General features: G+C 31.9%; 1 long non-coding RNA gene across 1 annotated transcript; it reads right to left on the minus strand.

Moving 5' to 3' along the window:
- Positions 1 to 12,800: 12,800 nt before the first annotated feature.
- LOC145099944 (uncharacterized) lies at positions 12,801 to 14,317 on the minus strand. Its single transcript, XR_013704716.1, has 3 exons — positions 14,021 to 14,317; positions 13,614 to 13,854; positions 12,801 to 13,117 (listed from the first exon to the last, which is right to left on the minus strand). It is a non-coding gene; the product is annotated as an uncharacterized LOC145099944 (long non-coding RNA).
- Positions 14,318 to 20,757: the final 6,440 nt, after the last annotated feature.

A 20,757-nucleotide genomic window follows, 5' to 3' on the forward strand; every position in this document is an offset into this window, starting at 1 on the left:
ATACCCATTCCTTAATTTATTTGGTGATGCTAGGACAATCACATGTGATTCTAACAATTTTTCCAAGCCTTGGTATGAATTTAGGGCACCATTTAACCTATGTAAAGGAGTGTACGGCCCTGGAACTTGTTCTTGGGGATTCATGGCCGTAAACACTTAAATGGGAGGTATTTATCATGTTTAAGGTCCCCAAACTAATTTTGGTTGGTTCTAGGATTTATTCCAAGGCTAAAGGTGTGTTTAAATGGCTTTTAAACACTTGTTTTTGAGTTTACTCTCCATGAATGAGGAGTTTATGGCCCAAGCATGCTCTTGGGCAGTAAAATCAAGTTTACTCCTCAAAATTCATGTTTAGGGTGTTCTAAGTCTGAATTTGTAAATCATATAGTCGTATCTAAGTCCCAAAATTGTTTTGGAGGGGTTTAAAGGCATAAAAACCCATTTTATTTGAGTTTACGGTCCAAGCATGCTCCTTGGCCGTAAACTCATGTTTGAGGTCCTAAATCATTGATTAAACTTGGATTTGAAGGCTAATGAGGTTGAACAAACAAGTTAGGGAAGTTACCTTGAAGATTTGAAGCCTTAAATTGGTGTTTTGGACCTTGAATCTTTGGTTGAGGAGAGAGGTTAGAGAGAGAGAGTAGTGAGAGAGGGAAAAAGCTTCAAATGGAAGCTTAAACCTTTAAATATGTTCTAAGATTTGGACACGGTGGAATTCTACTCGATACCGACGTTAAACGGGGCTTTTGGTCGCACCCGATTAAGTTGTCGTATTCCGGCGGAAACGATTCTAAAAATTTTCAAATCAATAATTTGGGCCAATTTCATGAGTTCCTAAGGGGTTTGGACACTTATTAGATTATAATAATCATATAAGTTTGAATAACTTAGCCCAAACACGAAACCGAAACGAATTGCTAAAAACGGGTCTTACAAATGAAATGGGTTTCGGCGATGGATAACTTTGGGTTGTTACACCTTGAGGCTAGTATGTGGGTCATACCATAAAGTACGCTTGGCATACTAGCTGATATATGATCGCGGGTTCGAACCGTGTACATTGGGCATACGTGGGTTATATTGGGCGTATGTTGGCCAAGCGCAAACCCAAATTTTTAGGCTTTCTACCCTATTTAAGCCTCATTAACCCACCTACTAGACATTTTAGACCAACCTCCACCCTTTGAAAACCCTAGTTCGTCCCTTTGCCTTATTTGTTACTTTTGGAGCTTTGTTTTGAACTTTGGTGGATTTTGTGCACCTTGAAGTGGAAGAAAAAGAAGCTTGAAGACTCATTCTTTGGAGGAGAGCCTTGAGATTCAGATTTAGCTCAGTCTTTTGGTGAATTTTGAGGTATAAAGTCCATATCTTGCTTACTCTATGCATTTATCTACTCTTAAGTTTGTTTATGGTCATTTTGGTCCCTTTTGGTTGGTTTTAATGAGCTAAGGTTGTTTTAGGTGCTAAACCTTTTAGATATGGACGTTTTAAGGGTTTCTTAAGCATAAAGGTTCAAACTTTATGGTGGTTTTGGTCTCATGCATGTGTTAAGTCACTTATTAAGCTCTTTTGGTAAAGTTGGAAAGTTTACGTGATAAACCACCTCAAGGAAGTCAAATATGAGATTTTGGTCGAAGTCTTAACCAATTAAGTGCTTAATTGATGACCTTGGCCAATTGGTGAGTACGCTGGGCATACCAAGCTGGTACGTTGTACGTACTTGCCTAAAGTCGTGTACGCTAAGCATACGAGCTGAGTATGCCTCGCGTACTCATCAGATGGGCTCCGTACATTTGGGCTCTCAGTTTTGGGCCATGATTTGGACTTTAGGTGTATGGGACCTTGTTGGGCCATCAAGTTTTACCTTGGGTTGATGTTTTATTTTGGGTTTACTTGGTTGAGGGCCCACAAAAGGACTTGAGCCCAATTTGGAAAATTGGGCCATAATAGGGCTTTGCGATGACCAAGTTGGAATTGGGCTTTCTAGTGTAGTTGGTTGGGCCATGGTCTTAAATCTAGCTAGGTAAAGGGTAAAATTGTCTTTTTACCCTATTTTAGACTGATGGTTATCGATTTGATAGCCAATTATTAATTGGAAGTTATTGGTATTGATAGTGTGTGGATTGGTCGGACCAGCACCTAGTGATTTAGTAGTGTGATCCAACAAGTTCGAGGAGAGTTTCCTCACTGGGATTAGCGGGCCCAAGGCACCAATGTCGGCCATGATATGTGAGGTTAGGATGCTAGATGTCTACGTGACTCTTGCATGGGTACGTGCTTGTATGCTTACTAGGTGGAGCCCGATGATTATTTTGTATGCTATTATATGGTTATGCTTATATGAATTGTATGTTGGGCGAGGCCCATTATGCGAGTTAGGGCGAGGCCCGTTATACTCAGCGGGCGGGACCAGTTATGCGAGTTAGGGCGAGGCCCGTTACACTCATCGGATAGGGCCCATTATATGTATGATATGTGGGTATGTGGTATTTGGGGGAACTCACTAAGCTTCATGCTTACGGTTTTCAATTTATTGTTTCAGGTACTTCAAGTGCAAAAGGGAAGAGCTTGGGGTGATTGTGGTGCACACACAATTTTATTCCGCATGTTTTCTTGATTACTCTTATGTTTTGATGACATAGATGATACATTCGATTTACTATGGATGGGATTTTGTTTTGGATAATAATTTTATTAGTTTAAAATCGAAAAACTTTTGTTTATATTTTGGGCCGTTACAAACTGATTATACACCTGTAATGGAACAAGCTAAGACACATATACTTCTCTCTTCACCATACTAAGTATTAAGTTCACGAATTTAAATTCAAATGTTTTAAAATATGATCTTTATAACAATTTACAACTTGTATTTCGGGGTTAAACATGCGATATTTTATAAACAAGACAAAACGTACATGTTCAGTAGGTAATTTTTTTTAATTGTCATCCTTCCAATAATGTATCATAATTTATCACTTATGTTATATAGCTAAATTTGGAACATCCAGCTACATCCATGTATCTATTGTGTACGTTTCACATGCAAGAAACTTTTTCCATTTATTCTCTTTGATCAGGCCCACTTGGTGCCTTTCCTTGTCTCCTTCAGTTGTGTACACTACAACAAAAATAGCCTTTAATGACGCGCAAACAATGGCACTCGCTGATTCACGTTACGCATTTTTGGGCGTCCTTAAAAATAATGTCAGACTTCCAAATTTTGAAGGATAGAGGATACGCATTTTTGCGTGCCCTTAAATTTGTGTCTCAAGAAAAAAAAATTAAAAACACGGAGGGCGCTTTATCTTAAACGTGCGTCTTCTGTAGATGTTGCTTTATAATTTTAGTGAAACGCGCTTGAGAAGATAACGGGGGAAAACGAAACCCAAAATTTTTGAAAACACGCCTTTCTTTTCTACCTTCTTTTCTTCATCTTCACAATCGACTCTCCCCTCTTGTTTCTCTATTGTGAGAAGTGACGGAAAGAAGGGAGACTAGGATGGATCTGCCGGTGATGATGAAAAAAGGTGCTTTTCGGTCAATTTTGGAGATGGCGTTGTCGATTTCGATGGTTTTTTCCCTCTTTCCCTAATCATGTCGTCACCGTGAATCACACACTGCCAGGCAGTGGAAGAAGATGATGAAGTTTGTCATTGTCGTATGCCTCCCTCCCTCGCTGTCTCTAACTATCTCTGCCCTTTCTTTAGTGCTTATTTCTTCTCTGGGACGAATTGGATTCTTTTTCTGATTTGGGAACCAAAACATCTGAGACTAATGAATTTATGGGTGATAATTAATGGTCTGATGATTCCTTAACCTATGAACATGAAAATAAGGTACGAAAGAGAAGAAACATGAAAAATGCTTATTTTAATCAATTTTACTCTTCCAAAGCTGATTGTATTCATGCGGTTAAATTCATTCATATTCCTCATTGACCTTCATATGTTCATTACTACCCTAATTCTGGCTTCTGACGAGTCTTTGAATCCATATGCAGGGTTCTACGGGAAAAATCACCTAGGTTCTCAAGTATGGGTGGAAAACCCATCGATGGTTGAATAATCGTAGATACACGGTAGCATTGCGCTCACAATCGTAGATCCGAAGCTGTGAACAATGGCGGGTCCTATGGGTCGTACAGGAACGAACGCGTCACAATTGATTCGTGGATCTAGAATCGTCGTTGCAATTGCTTCGAGAAAGTTATCAGATTGCAAGATTGGGTCACAATTTTGTTGAATTTATGTAAAGAATTTATAGCATTGAAAATTTATCTGATCAGAGTCTCAAAAAATGAGCACCGGCAGGCAAATGATGACTGCTCGAGACCTTATCGATGACGCCAAGAAACAGATTGTTTTCCTGTCCACGTGCATTATTGGACTCTCGTATTTCATGTCTTGTGAGTTACCTCTTTTAGAATTCTTCTCACGATTGTGCCTCTTCTCTTTACCCAATTTGTTACAAAATTGACAATTCTTCACTTGTTGATTGATACATTTAGTTGTTTGAATGCGAATTTAGATCATTATCCCCTTCTTGTTTGAATCCTCCTTTCCTTTCTCTCTATTTCTTTGTTGATGATTCCATTTGTGATTTGTAAGTGCACATTTGTGGTTTGTAAGTGCACATAATGTGTTCGATGTATTGCCTCATTGACATTCTTTATGGTTTTTGACTTAACTTTCTGTTCTGATCCTTACATTTCCATTTATAATCAGCTGAGTGGCTTTAAGAAGGGTTTGAATTACAAAAAAAAAAAAAAACAGATGGAGTATATCAAGTACATAAGAACAATATCTCATGAGGAGGTAATTTTGATAGGCAGCTAGAGCGAGACACATAGAACTATAAAACCTGCTTTAGTTCAACCAATTATCCATCTGCTTAATTTTTTGATTCTCAGTTTTTAATTAGGTTAATTGGTTTTAAGAACATCTTGTTATTGTTTGTTTATAACTGATTCAAGAGGATCTGGATGATCATATAACGATATATTTTCATATCAACTCCTATTAGTAGATACGTATTTAGAAACATGGAGAGGAATACATTTTCTTATCCCCCTTCTTAGTAGTTATTGTAACATTCAGATTAAAACTAAAACTGAGGATGTGCTTATCTAGACTATTTTCCTAATCAACTACAAACCAAAAACCTTAGGAACCAATAGAAAAAACCCAATACAAATATAGCTTTACATTATCAACAAACCAGTTTTGACTCCTTCCTTTTGCTTCTTTGTTTATACAACAACAAACTATGGTTAATGTTGGGTGACTCATTACTTTAGCATCTTATTTTCATAAAATTGGATTTTTTTTCTAAGTTTATACGTATATGCTTGTCCCCTGTTTATAACCTTTGTATTCTATTTGGAAATGGCATATAGGAAATCTCAAATGCAAATTTCTTTTTTGCAAGTGTAGAAAACTAGAAATGGGTAAGACAAGGAGATCAGAACCATGATAATGCAATGGGAACGGACATGATCAAGACTTGTGATCATTGGTAAAATCTTAACCATGATGTGCTCTTTTTAGTTATGATGCAACTTGGAGTTGTTGAGTTTCCTGCATTTAGTGGAGTTTGTAAGTCATGGAGATCACTCAGACTCTCTAATAGGAGCAAATTTATAGTGTCCAGACCACCCATGTCCATATCTCTCTCTGTTGATGCTAATGAGAATGTGGGCTTTGAAAGAAGAAAGTTCAAAACCATTGTTCTACATTCTGCTTATATGACATGTATTGGAGTAAAAACTTGTTGAAATCCATACTTACCTATTATTTAATAAAAACTTGTTGATATAGTTAAACAAACTTTATATTGATACCACTTATTGGAGTAAAGGAACTTTCAAGCATGTATAGATTGATGATGTCATTTTGTAGGAATTGTGATTCGTGAAACATGGTCAACCTTGTGATGATAAATTAAAGAGGGCGACCTTGCATTTAGATGAAGCATACATCCGTTAATTCATTCGAGGTATGTAAAAAGAACATTCAACCTCATAAGCTTGATTGTTTTCTTTTGTTTCAAAGCCAAATGTGGACATTAAAAGGCTAAGAAATGGCATGTAAATTTGCAGCAAATACTGCTTTAAAACCTAATTTCTACAAGATTTCACACAATGTTAGGTAATGCCTATCCTGCACATCTCTTACCTTCCAAGGGCATAATTGGAAATTGTTGTTTACATTAAAATATTAGCATCAAAGCAAATTCTGAATTTATATCTCGGATTGCAGCGGATCAACTTGACCTGGAGCTTTGTTTCTTTGATCCAGAACATCGCAGGAAGGAAACAGTTACTTTAAGAAGGTGTAATTTACAAGTCTTTTATGCCTTACCTTTTTATTGCACTATATAGGGCAATTTTCAATGATGAGGATAATGAGGGCATTTACTTCTTTTGTGCATACAAGAGTAGCTAGAGTGACTCCATGTCCCACCTTTTTGTGTTGCAATGCAATTTTTGTCTCATTGATATTAGTCTCAATCTCAGTTCAATACATACATGTCAAACACAGTTGGTATATCTTGTCATGTCATGTCGTGTCCTACAGTAAAATTGATTGTATTTTTGACCTGGTTAATGAAACTTTAATAGGGGTATATATCCATATGATATCATTCCATATTAGATTCACATTCTAGCCTATGAACCACAAATATCCTCATAAACACTTGGGGATGAGATTACAGCATCACTTGAAGATCTTAAAACGAGATTTTGTAAGGATTCAACGTGTATGTAGTTGCATCACATTCTAGCCAATGAACCACAAATCAGCCCTCTAACAAGGTAAATAGTAAATTATATATTTGTAATTAGTAAAGTATGTTTATGACAATATCATTTTCTTTTCTTTATTCTTTTTATCTAGTAACTCAACACATGATAAATTCCATTTGCTGCTACGGTATGTTGACTATATCTATATCATGTGAGTTTTGACAGTTGTTTTCTTTTGTAATAATAAATTTTGGAACTATTTTCTCTTTATGATTCCCATTTGATATAATTTTTTGTTTGTTTTATTTAGTTAACCTTCTTGGTATAGATTAATAGGTGAGGACAGATGGCATGCAAGATGTGTTTTAACAATGAAGATATGTTTTTAATTTCAATTTGGTATGCAGGGGTAATTAGAAAAAGTGAAATTATTATCTATCATCATCATTATAATATTTTTCATGATCTTGTTTTTTTTATTTTTATTTCAGGCTAGTGTATTTCCCCTTAATGCTTAGAGCAGCTACAACTCTCAACTGGGAGAATGCCAAGATCGCCATGTTGAAGGATTAATAGAACAAGTACTCATCTTTTATTTGGTGTACCACATTTGTTTGTGTTTCTGTTTTTCATTGTGTGATAAATTTGATGTTTGGTGTTAACATGTTGGTATAGAGTATTGTTGGGGATAAAATATTGTGTCATTTAATACATAACCGAATCATATGATATCATAAATGGTTATAGAGTACAGATTATTGTGGGAATGTAATACGGATAGTCTGAGGATATAGTACGGTTAAACAACAATGCAAGTCGTATTATATATATATATATATATATATATATATGTGTGTGTGTGTGTGTGTGTGGGGGGGGGGGGGGGGATAGAAATTATATATGTGAGATAGAGTACGGTTGTTTACGGTACTCTATTACATCTCTAATCTAATACACCCCTAATACAATACGGCATGACCTTCCATATTATATATACAAATATAACCGTATTATATTTTCCATTTTCTAGTAGTGTTTGTTCACTTTTAAGTTATTTTGCTAATATCGTTAATGGTTTATTGAGTAGTTATGTTTTGATGGCGTGTCATTTGGCAGGGAACAACAAATATTTGAGTGCATGATTGCAAACTTGTTTGAAGAGTACAAGTTTTTCAACAGATACCCTGATAAACAACTTAAGCTTGTTGCTATTGTCGTTGGTAATGCCTCTTATATCTATTCGAAGCTTTATTCATTTTTCCAAATCAGGAAATATGGTTTTTATAAATTTGAAATGACTGGATTGCTTATTAAGAATCAACTCGTGACCCATCTGACACTTGGAATTGCATTACGTGCTGTTTGGATGCATTGTGCAAACCTACATATTCCAAAGTTAGTAATAACAACTTCTCCTGATCTGTTGCTTTACTCCAAAAGGCATTTCCTTTTTTCTACTTAATTATTTAATGATAACAATGTTTCTTTGCAGATGTTTGTTTTTGGTACAAAGGCTTTGGAGAAGTTTGTGGATCGACTGATTGAGTGGCCTCAATACTGCATATCTTACACATATCACATCTACCTGCTACTCATTCGGGGCTTGTTGCTTTCATCAAAAGAGCACTTGCAAGAATCTCATTTGGCCACTTGGACCAATGGTTGGAGAAGTTAGATCCAACATGATTTCTACTCTAAATCAAGTCGATTTATCGGTTAAAGTTGCCAAATCATCACATCCAGGTGGTCATTCACGTATATTATCTCAGGTTTGATATATTTTTTATATATATTTACAAGATGTTCTTTGCATCCATGTTTTGATATTAACAGTTTCTTTTGATAAATAGTATGCTGCTCTTCTCCATCTTCCTTCTGCAACTTTAAGTGCAGATGAAAAGATGGCAGCTTTAGGCTTATATGGTCAACTTCCATCTGCTCAAGGACTTCTACAAGCACAATTGCCATTTAAATGGTGTTATTTTTGTCTTTACAGATACCAGCATCAAGTTTGTATATATTTGTATACAGGAACTTCCATCAATAACCAAGGAGATAATTGAAGTTTTAGATATACTATTGAAGTGGTTTGTTTTGCGAATCTGTGAATTCATCACGTCTTGTCTACTTAAGGTGAACTTTCTACTTTGTCCCTTCCCAAAAACCATATCAACAGATGGGAAAGTTTTTGAGAGTTGTGAAACATCACCGAAAATAAAAAGATTATTATTATTATTATTATTATTATTATTATTATTATTTACTTTTATACAATGATTAACCATAAATATATAATAAACATTACCTTCCAGCACCAGAGAAGCAAATGTCATTATAACTTGGATCAGGTCCTTTGATCATATGAACACCTTCAAGTTCTTTCAAGATCTACATAAAATATAAAGATAATCAATAATGAAACTCTACCCATTTGATAAAATGTTGCATCTAAATGACCATTTTACCCTTAAGCAAGAAAGATTTCGTACAAGAGAGATTTTATTCCAGCCACGCATTGTAGGACTGTATGTACACCTTAAACATATGATACACACATCAAATCAATCGATCAAAGTTTATTACTTATATGATTGAAGGGGTATTTTGGTCTTTTTGGTACATACTGATACAGGAGGACTGCAAGTGGTTTGCATCAAGCAGTGGCAATTTGCCTTGAACATTGCCATGCTGCAGGATTAACCCCAGATGAAACTTGGTTCAAGACCATTGTCTTAGCTGGAAGCACTGCATGTTTACCTAGAGTAGTAGGTACATTAACATATCACTGATATTGCTATTTTATTTATATATATATACACACACACACATAGACAGATGATGGTTTTATATGATGATGTGTGTGATAAAGTGATGGATGGGGGTTTTTGAAGTTAGTAAGTATTTTGGTAATGCAGAAAGATTAGAGAAGGAATTGCATGTTCTTCTTCCTCCATCCATATCCAATGGAATTCGAGTTATTCCACCTCCACATGGTGCAGATTCTGCATGGCATGGGGAAAAGCTTCTCAACAATGTACCCCACAGGAGTATTGGTTAAAATATTCACACCATTTTATCAATTTAGCCACTTTTATGTATATATATATATATATATATATATATATATATATATATATATATATATATATATATATATATATATATATATATAAAATAAGTTATAACAATAGTTTAACCATTAAAGTGTTAACTAATTTTTTTTAAACAGAATCAAGCAACTGTGAGATCATCTGTTTTGGATGTTCTTTTGGAGATAACAAAATTATATGACCTTTATCTCATGGAGATAGTCTTAGATGATGAAAGTGAGGTATTATAATTTATATCTTTACTTATATTGTGGGTCCCATTTAAATACTAAACAAGAATAATCATAAATTTGGTAATTATTAAATTCTTTATTATCTTGTTGGCTAATTGATACTATTATTTATTGCAAAAAAGGTTATTATTGCATTAAAAAATGTTGGGATTTTTACATCAGGTGATTTTTACATCCTTGTTTGATAAGTATATGTGCTTGTGTGTAGGCTAGTGTCAAAAAGCTTGCAGATGTTCATAGATTTAGAGTCCTTGAGTGGTGTTACTAAGGAAGAGTGGAGACAAGTAAGACACACATTTAAAAAAATCAGAACAAATCTTGTTTATAGTGAGGCACACATTAGGTTATTAGAACTATTAGTTTGTAAATTTCTGTTACAACTCTACTGATTTGTTTTACCTTTTTATGGAGCGATTATTTGTATGACATTAAATTTTATGCAATGGATTGTATTTTTTGTATATGATATTTTATTTTCTATTATGAGACATTAAATACAAACTTAATTTGAAAATTAGTAAATCTACAAATAATGTTTTTTTAAACATTTAAAATTATGATACGTAAAAATGTGTGTCGTCTTTATTTATGACATGACCTTTCTTGACAGGGGCTTTCTTGATACGCATTGCGTGTCATTAACACGTGCGTCGTAAGGTTACGACACGCGAATGCGTGTCGTCTTTCTTTATGACAGGGCCTTCCTTGATACGTAAACGCACGTCGTAGTTGTGCGTCGTAAATGCGCGTCGTCTCTCTTTATGACAGGGCCTTCCTTGACTCGCATTTGTTCATCGTCTGAGCTTTTTACGACGCGCAATGAGCGTCGTAAAATGCTGTTTTTCTAGTAGTGGTATCTTAACTATATTATAAAACATATTTGACAAATCTTGAAATTTAAAAGGTATACAATATAAAGCTTGGTGTACAAACAAGTGGACATAGACAAACAAGTAATATTTTATGGAATGTTGAAATCACCATTAATTCTTACTAAATTTGGATACAGTGAATTTAGTAGTTGATTATGAAATTAAAATTGTCAACAACATATCAATTTGTTTATCTTTTCGTTGATGTCAAAAATTAAGATTTTGTAATTTGTTTTCTAAAATGTTTGGTTGTGCGAGAATTGGTAAATTGAATTATATTGTGTATTATCAAATATTGGAAAGGCTAATTATATCACAATGAATTGCTAATTCGTAAAATAAAAATTAAACCTCCAATTAAGATGTCATTTAGAAAAGTTGATAAATGTAACATTTGTTGAAATTAGGAAGCACTTAAGTTTTCATTGGTCAATACTGCTTAAAAATAAATTTTTTGTTAAGTTTTCATTAATCAGTATTGCTCGAAATAATATCATTGAAAGAGAAACAATGTCTACGATTGATCTTTTTCTCTCTAACATTGTTTAGAAAGAACAACAATCACTACAAATAAAATAACATTTAGTGGCATAGAAAAAGTGTCACTAAAAACCAAAAAAATGTCACTAAAAACCCCATTGGCAATCAGCGGCACAAAACAAAGGGCCAATAAAAGCACGGCCACAAAAGGCCTTTAGTGGCACTTTTTTATTGTGTCGCTACAGCTTTATTGTGTTTTAGTGACACTTTTTTATTATGTCACTAAAACATTTGTATGTTTTAGTGGCACTATTTTTATGAAACTATTTAATTGCAAAAATAAATATTGTTGTCACTTTTAGTAATATTTTTTAAACAATATATATATATATATATATATATATATATATATATATAACTTTGGTTCAATTTTTATTTTATTTTAAATGGAATATAAAATAAAAATAAAACAGTTAAAATAATAATAGAAACACAATATCATCACATTAATTCAAACTTGTCTAAAAATAATATTTTCAATATATTTAAAATAAAGACGTCTTCAAAAAACTTAAATAATTCTAAAAATAATATTCTCAATATATTTAAAATACAAACGTTTTCAATAATCGTCTTCGGTCCCTTGTATGTTTGTAGAGTCACTTCGGCTTGTAAGAAAGCCTACAAAAACAAAAAAAAAAAAAAAAAAAAAAAAAAAAAAAAAAAAAAAAAAGTTTAGTGATAGCTTAACTACTTATAATCTAAAACACAGTTGTCAATAGCGACCATAGCGGTCGCTATAGCGAATAGCATGGCGTATAGGTACATGGTCGCTATTGAGTGCTTAGCGACAAATAGCGAGGTAAATAGCGACATTATGGGTTTTTTTTCATTTTTTTCTCCTTTTTAAGAGATAAATCAGAATAAAAGCGATAAGGGTTGAGGTTATGAACGATTTTATCTAGTTTAATGGTTTGTTTCCTTATCTGATGATTATAAATTTATAATAACTATAGTATTTAAACATAATAAATATTTTTAATTTTTTTATGCCTATCGCTAAATACAAAATAGCGTTCGCTATTTTATCGCTATCGCTACATAGCATATAGGTAGCTCGTCGCTATTTACCGCTATTCGCTATCGATAACTATGATCTAAAAATAAATACATTATAGCCGTTATAATCTAAAACTAGTAGGCTATAGTCAACTTAATCCAAAAATAAGTAAATTACAACCATTTAACATCAATATATAGTTGATTTGAAGAATCAAATACCCAAGTACAACATACTAGTATTATCTCCTTTCAAAATGATGGCATCATTAAAATATATATATTTTTTTCAAAACAGTGACATAATCATGTACTTTGTAGATATGGTATTAATAAACCAAAATAATGAGTTCAAACCTGATGGTTATGGTTTGTAAGTGACTACAAATAAACTCATAAACAATATGACTTGATATTTTGTGACAGGTTCATGGAAACCTTCTAAACATAACCATAAGAAAAAAACTTGCACTAGATAAACCTCAATATAGACTTGGGCTTCCATAACCATTTCTGCAATCATGTTTTCATGTTATGAAATGGATGAATTGATTAGATACAAAAGGGTAAGAGCTACTAGAGAAAAGACCATTCAGTTGTGGGCTTCAGTTGATCCTGAAATGTCATTGGCATGGAAAATATGATTACACGATAAAAAAAATCTAAATAAATTTAGAAATTTTATTAAAAACTTATACTAACCAAATATGATTGGTGTACATATATATCAATAATACTCATAATCATCTTCATGATTATGATAGTAAACAACTTCGGTTAAAGTTTCATTGTCAACAACAACATCAATTTAAGGAAAGATAACAAATTCCCAGATTAAAGTTTGTGAACAACTAATCTAATTCATTTAGAACAGAATCACCTCTATATACATGAAGAGACAATATCCCCTTTTCCAAAATCAATATATTTTAAGTCAGCTTAATTTAATTATGTTCTATATGATTTAGAAGACGAACATATAATCTAATTAATTTAAAGCATAATAAGTTCTGTATGCACAACCAAAAATGAGAACTCATAACCAGACAGAAAAAATAAACTTCTTTAAAAAGATACTTCATAATAAAGATTGTGCAGTGCTCATACTTACCTCTATTCTCTCTTCTGCATTTCTACAAACACCTTATATGCACTTTCCTTGAGCATAGCTTCTTCATCCTAATTCCAGTTTCACTCCATAGCAACATTTGTAATTCAATCAAAACATTCCGGTTTAAGAAAAAAAAATAGAGATAAGCGTAGAGAAGAGTAAAGAATAATACAAAAAGACCGACTGAAATGAGAAAACTTGAGAGAGGATCGATCATTTGAGAAAGGGCTGAGATTTGCACCTGGTAAACAATAATAACAAAAAGATGAGAAATCAAAAGTGCAAAAATAACCACAATCAAGAGATGGATTTCTGAATTTCTTATGATGCGATGGTCTGATTTTCTTTTCATTTGGAAACTGAAATCAAAATCAATAGCTGTAATCAATATAAAAAAAAAATCATACCTTTTGTTATGATGGTATGGTCTGCTACATTGCACTTGGATGGTCCGGCACCGATGATGGTGTCGTTGTCGAATATGAGCTTGAGCTTGTGAAGCGTGATTCGTGTCTAAGGTATCAACTTGAGAAGTGGAGATTAGGTTATAGAATACGGAACTAAGGATAAAATATCTAAAGGAGCTAGAGATTAGGGCATGATCGAGCCTGATCTTTTTCAATTTAATTTTTTTTTTAACTTTAGGGCGCGCGGACTACTTTTAACATTGGGGGGAAATAGGAGCGGAAAACATGAAATTAGAATTTTCGATGGATAGTGGCACAAACAAAATTTGCGCCACTAAAAACATAATATAGTTGCACAAAAGTAATTATGACACTAAATGTAATTTTGTTTGTAGTGAATTCATCTTTTTGTGTTACAACATTACTGTTAAATGTATATTATAATAAATATTAATTTTTAAATTATTTTTTTATTTTATGATTATACATTTTTACTAACATGATACTTTCTCCGTATTTCTCACCTCTCACTTATTATCTCTTTTAGATAGACCTGGCAATTCGTGTATTCGTGTCATGAAAACGTGTCAGCCACAAATTTGACACGATACGATTACACGATGAGAAATAAGCTTTATCTCAATTTTTAAGATGTATTCGTGTCGTGTATTCGTGTCGTGTCGTGTCTCTCACAGATTCGTGTCTTCGTGTCTGAAATTGCCAGGTCTACTTTTAGATCAGAGGGAGTGATGGTGAGCTTAACATGCTCTCATCATATTTTTTGTTTTTTGAAGCCACGTAGTATTTTCTATAAAACAAAAAAATGTCAACCTTGTAAAACTATTCCCGCCCCCAGAACGAAACGATTTAGTGCCCCTACTTTCATGTCGGCCGCATTGTGCGGATATACCTCTAGTATTATGTAAAAGTAAATGCATAAAACTCACCGATACAAAATAAAGATGAACTTGACACCTAAAATAACTGAAATAAGTAAGATTGACCATGTTAAGTTATGCAAACTTTTTTTTCTTCTTAATGAAAATTTGTCTAGTTCTCTATTAATAATATATAAATTAAGAAAGTTTCTAAAATCAGCATTATCTTGGTTATTGTACACCACCTTTAGCACACGAGTTCTATTATAATGTATGAATCGTATCCAATATTATGTGTTTGGGCACAAGAAGTCTTCTGTTACAACTATTGGTCCACTTACTTTTATCGAAGATTGAAAAACCTAACCAAAATTTAACGTTAGATTCTCAAATGGAACATATATTGCTGTTTTATTTGGAGATGTATTGTATACACATACACACAAATAGAAAAGACTCAAAAACACTACTAGAAAACTAGTGCAATAGCTACAGCACAATCAATAGCTATTCTGTAGCTATAAGTAGATAGCTACGGAATTGCTACGGAAAAATGCATGTAGCATAATGGTCCGTGGCTAAATTATAGCTACGGATTAGCTACGGAATCACTACGGAATAGCTATAGAATTGTCAGTAGCTACCATAGCTATAGAATAGCTACGAAAATAAATAGCTACGGATTTCCTACGGAATAGCTATAGAAATGAATAGGTACGGAATAACTACATAAGTATATAGCTACGGAAGTAAATAGCTACGAACTAAATAGCTACGGAAATCCATAGCTAATTTCGTTTTATTTAAAAATTTAAAAATTTTCCAATTTTTTGTCAAATAGCATATTCAATTCACATTAGTCCCGAATACCATATAAAATATACCGAAAAACATCTCTAATACAGAGTTTGGCACATTCCATTCCATTGTCCAATACTTAAACAATATAACAATGCATTTTTATTTATAATGCTTATAGCAATACACTTAACTTTTAACAATAATAGCAACGTACTTTTGTTTATTATCAATTAAATCAATATTATCAACAAACTTACCTAACTTTTAACCATAATAGTAACATACTTTTGTTTATTATCAATTAAATCCAATATTATCAACAAACTATGTAGATAAACATACGTATACAAACATAAACCCATCACAAGTTAGTGAAAAGTATATGCATTACAATGTTAAACCGTGAAACGAGTACTTGATCCCGAAGGTGCAAACGACTTTATGAATGATATTAATAGCTATAAGTTGGTGGAAATATAGATAAACATATATAATAGAGGTGTGAAAAAAACGAAGTTTGGTGCCCGAAAAATCGAAAATAAGAAAAATTTGTAGTTAATCTGTAGCTACAAAATTCTAACGGAAAACATATTCCGTAGAAAATTACCTGCAGATTAGCTACGAAATCTATTTTCCGTCAGAATTCCGTAGCTACTCCGTAGCTAATTAGCTACGGATTAGCTACAAAATTTTCTTATTTTCGATTTTTCGTGCACCAAACTTTGTTTTTTTTCGCTTCATTTTTTCCACACCTCTATTATACATGTTTATCTATATTTTCACCAACTTATAGCTATTAATACCGTTCATAAAGCCATGTGCACATACGGGATCCATTACTCGTTTAATGTTTATTAATACACTAGTTATGAAACCCATGTAATACATGTGTTAATTAAAAAAAAAATAAAAAAAAAAGTTAAATATGAGGTCTAAATAATTGAAAACTATGAATTTATAAGAAAATAGGAAAAATAATGAATTATTAAATTTGAAATGTTTTTTTAAATTTAAACAAATAATTTAAATAAGTAAACAAAAGAAACTAATAAAATTTAATTAAAATTTTTGAAATTAGAAGGTAAGCTCATTAATGAAATTGACATCCATTTATTACTATATTTATTGCAATTATTACATTAAAATATTATATGAAATTTAATAAAATAGGAAAACCCATAAAATGACATATGGAAATAAAATTAATTCAAAATTACCATAAATTGACATTTGTCAAATTGAAGAAGAGCATGACATTTGGCAAAAAAGCTTTTTATTTATTAGAGAGGATTACATACAAATACTCACAAACACATATATATATACATACACATATACACGTACAAATATACCACAACTCATTCATGTATATATAAGTATACATATACAAACATAAATTCATCACAAGTCGGTGAAAAGTATAGAAATTACAATGTTAAACCGTGAAACAAGTAGTTGATCCCGAAGGTGAACACGACTTTATGAACGATATTAATAGTTATAAGTTAGTGAATATATTTATGATCATACAATAGAGGTATGATAAAAGAGAAGTAGAAAAAACGAAGTTTGGTGCCCGAAAAATCGAAAATAAGAAACATCGGGCATCAATCTTCGTTTTTTTCGCTTTGTTTTCTTCAAACTTCTATTGTACACGATTATCGATATTTTCACCAACTTATAGCTATTTTTATCATTCATAAAGTAGTGTGCACCTTCGGGATCTCTTACTCGTTTAATGGTTTAATATTGTAATACTTATTAATATTTGCGATTTTTGATATGCATACATGTAGACCCATACACACATAGATAAAAATAAACATACACATACACATACACATTCAAATACACACACATATACATATGTACTTACATACACATACATACATGCATACATAAATACATACATACCCATACAAATATACATATTTCCCTTTAATATAATCATTTTTCATTATTTATAAATTAAACATAGATTATTTCACCTTATTGATGTGTTAAACATAATTTTTTTTCGTTTAATCATTTGTTTGTGTGTTAAATACATTTGTTACAATTATTATATTTTATTATGATGTTTATAAATATTATTTTTAATAGAATTATTAGTATGATTTTTAATTGTTCGTGTCTTAAATATGTAAGAACAATGATCCAAACAAAAATTTAAGAGTCGAATAATGAAAAATAATAATAATGGGAGTAATAATAATAATGGAAATTATAAATCCGTCGCTATTTCGTAGCTATTCTGTAGCTATTTTCTTTCGTCGTCGCTAGCCCGTAGCTATTCCGTAGCTAATTAGCTACGGAATAGCTACGGGTTGCCATCTGTAACTACTACGTTACTATATTAGGACATCTCATTATGTAGCTGATCCGTAGCTATTCTGTAGCTAATTAGCTACGAAATTTTCCGTAGCTAATTTCCTTAGGAAAACCACATGTTTTCTAGTAGTGAAATGAGACTGCAGGATTATTTAGCACATTTATAGCAAAAAGGTCTTATTATTGTATATATAATTCTCAAAGCTCTTTGTTGTAGCAATCTTCTATCTTTATCTTTTGGTTTCCTTTGTTTATTATAGAAGATTGAAAACGTTTACAGCACACATGATTGCTAGTACGCATATACATACATGCATGTTGGCGTTGGCAGTACAAGCTATTGAGAGTGTCAGCTCCATTTTGGAGTGTTTCTTTAATTAGGGTCAATTTGTTGATTTTGAAAGCCCCTATGCAAAAAGTAAAAATGACCCCCCTAACTTTCGGATTAGCAGTGGATAGCGATAGATTAGTGTAAGTATCAAAATTTTAAATGAATATTTAAAGATTTAGTGTAGATAAACTAAACAACTTAGCATGCCAAAAAAAACAATTTAAATAAATAATAAAGATAAGAGACCAAATAAGTACCTAAACATTAATTTAAGAACCAGTTTCAACATTAGCACTTAAAGAACCACGAGCGTTATTGCATCTTAGCAAATACCTAGTCGTTATGGAATTACATTAACCGAATATACTCCCCGAATGAAACAAGCTATAACACATTTACTTCTCTCTTAAGTATTAAGTTTGCAAATTTAACTTCAAATCCTCCTTAATAAATAAATGTTTTTTTTGTCACATTCAATCTCTAATGAGTTTTGACACTTGTCATTTTATGGTATTTTTAAAATAAGTATTATACATTTGTCAATTTTTGATTTGTTTCAATTTTTAAAATTAAAGTCATATATATATATATATATATATATATATATATATATATATATATATATATATATATATATATATATATATATGATATTAAATTGCAATAAATACATTTCTTCATTTCTTTCTTATTTTATAGTTATACATTAAAAAATATTTTTTGTTTATACTTTAATTTAATGTTTAATTTTTTTTTAAATCAACCCGTGTAATACACGGGTCTCACGACTAGTGTTTTAAAATATGATATTTATAATAATTTACAACTTGTATTTTGGGGTTAAACATGCGATCTTTTGAAAACATGAAAAAACATACATGTTTTTTTAATTGTGATTTTTTTTAATTGTCATCCTTCTAGTAATTTATCATAATTTATCACGAATGCTATATAGCTAATTTTAAAACATCATGTTATATTCATGTATCTCTTTTGTACGTTTTACATGCAAAAAGTTTTTTCCTTTTGGTCTCTTTGATTAAGCCCACTTGGTACCTTTCTTTGTCCCCTTCAAATGTGTATATTATGTTGAAGTAATGTGTGAAACTTTCAACAAAATAAGTAAAGATAAACTTGGCACCTGAAATAAGTAAGATCGACTATGTTAAGTTATGCAAAAAAATTTCTTCTTAATGAAAATTTGTCTAATTCTCTATTAATTATATATAAAGTAGGAAAGTTTCTAAAATTAACATTATCTTGGTTATTGTGCAGACCTTTAGCATATGAGTTCTATTATTATGTAAATATCTTATCCAATATTATGTGTTTAGGTGCCTAAACACATAATATTGGATAAGATATTTACATAATAATAGAACTCATATACTAAAGGTCATGCACAATAACCAAGATAATGCAAAAATTTAACATTAGATTGAAAAAACTAACCAAAATTTAACATTAGATTCTCGAATGGAATGTATATTGTTATTTTATGTTGAGATGTATACACATACAAACAAATAGAAAAGACTCTAAAGTGAGAATGCAAAGTTATGTAGCATATTTATAGCAAAAACGTCTTATTATTGTGTATATATAATTCTTAAAGCTCTTTGTTTAGGTGGCAATCTTCTATCTTCATCTTTTGGTTTCCTTTGTTTTTTTTATAAAAGATTGACAACCTTTGAAAAAAACACACACCTGATTGCTAGTACACATATACATACATGCATGTTGGTGTTGGTGGTACATGCTATTGGTGTTAGCTCCATTTTGGAGTGTTAACTTAATTAAGGGTGGGTCCGTTGATTTTGAAACCCCCTTTGCAAAAAGGAAAAATGACCCCCTAAAATTTCGGATTAGATAACGATAGATCAGTGAAGGTATGTAAAGATGAGTATTGAAATTTTAAAGATTTAGTGTAGATAAGCTAAACAACTTAGAATGTCAAAAAAAGAAATTAAATAAATAATAAAAATAAAGAGACCAAATAAGTACATGAACATTAATTCAAGAACCAGTTTCAACATTAGCACTTAACAAACTAGGAGTATTATTGCATCTCACCAAATACATAGTGGTTAAGGAAATACATTAACCGATTACATACCCCTAAATAGTTACAATGGTGAAGAGAGAAGTATATGTGTCAAAGCTTGTTCGAGTCGATTCAAAGCTTACAACCTTTGAAAAAAACACACACCTGATTGCTAGTACACATATACATACATGCATGTTGGTGTTGGTGGTACATGCTATTGGTGTTATTGCATTAATTCAAGAACCAGTTTCAACATTAGCACTTAACAAACTAGGAGTATTATTGCATCTCACCAAATACATAGTGGTTAAGGAAATACATTAACCGATTACATACCCCTAAATACTTA

This window comes from Lactuca serriola, chromosome 4 (assembly GCF_051521515.1).
Source record: "Lactuca serriola cultivar US96UC23 chromosome 4, Lser_US96UC23_V15, whole genome shotgun sequence".
NCBI classification, from domain to species: domain Eukaryota; kingdom Viridiplantae; phylum Streptophyta; class Magnoliopsida; order Asterales; family Asteraceae; genus Lactuca; species Lactuca serriola.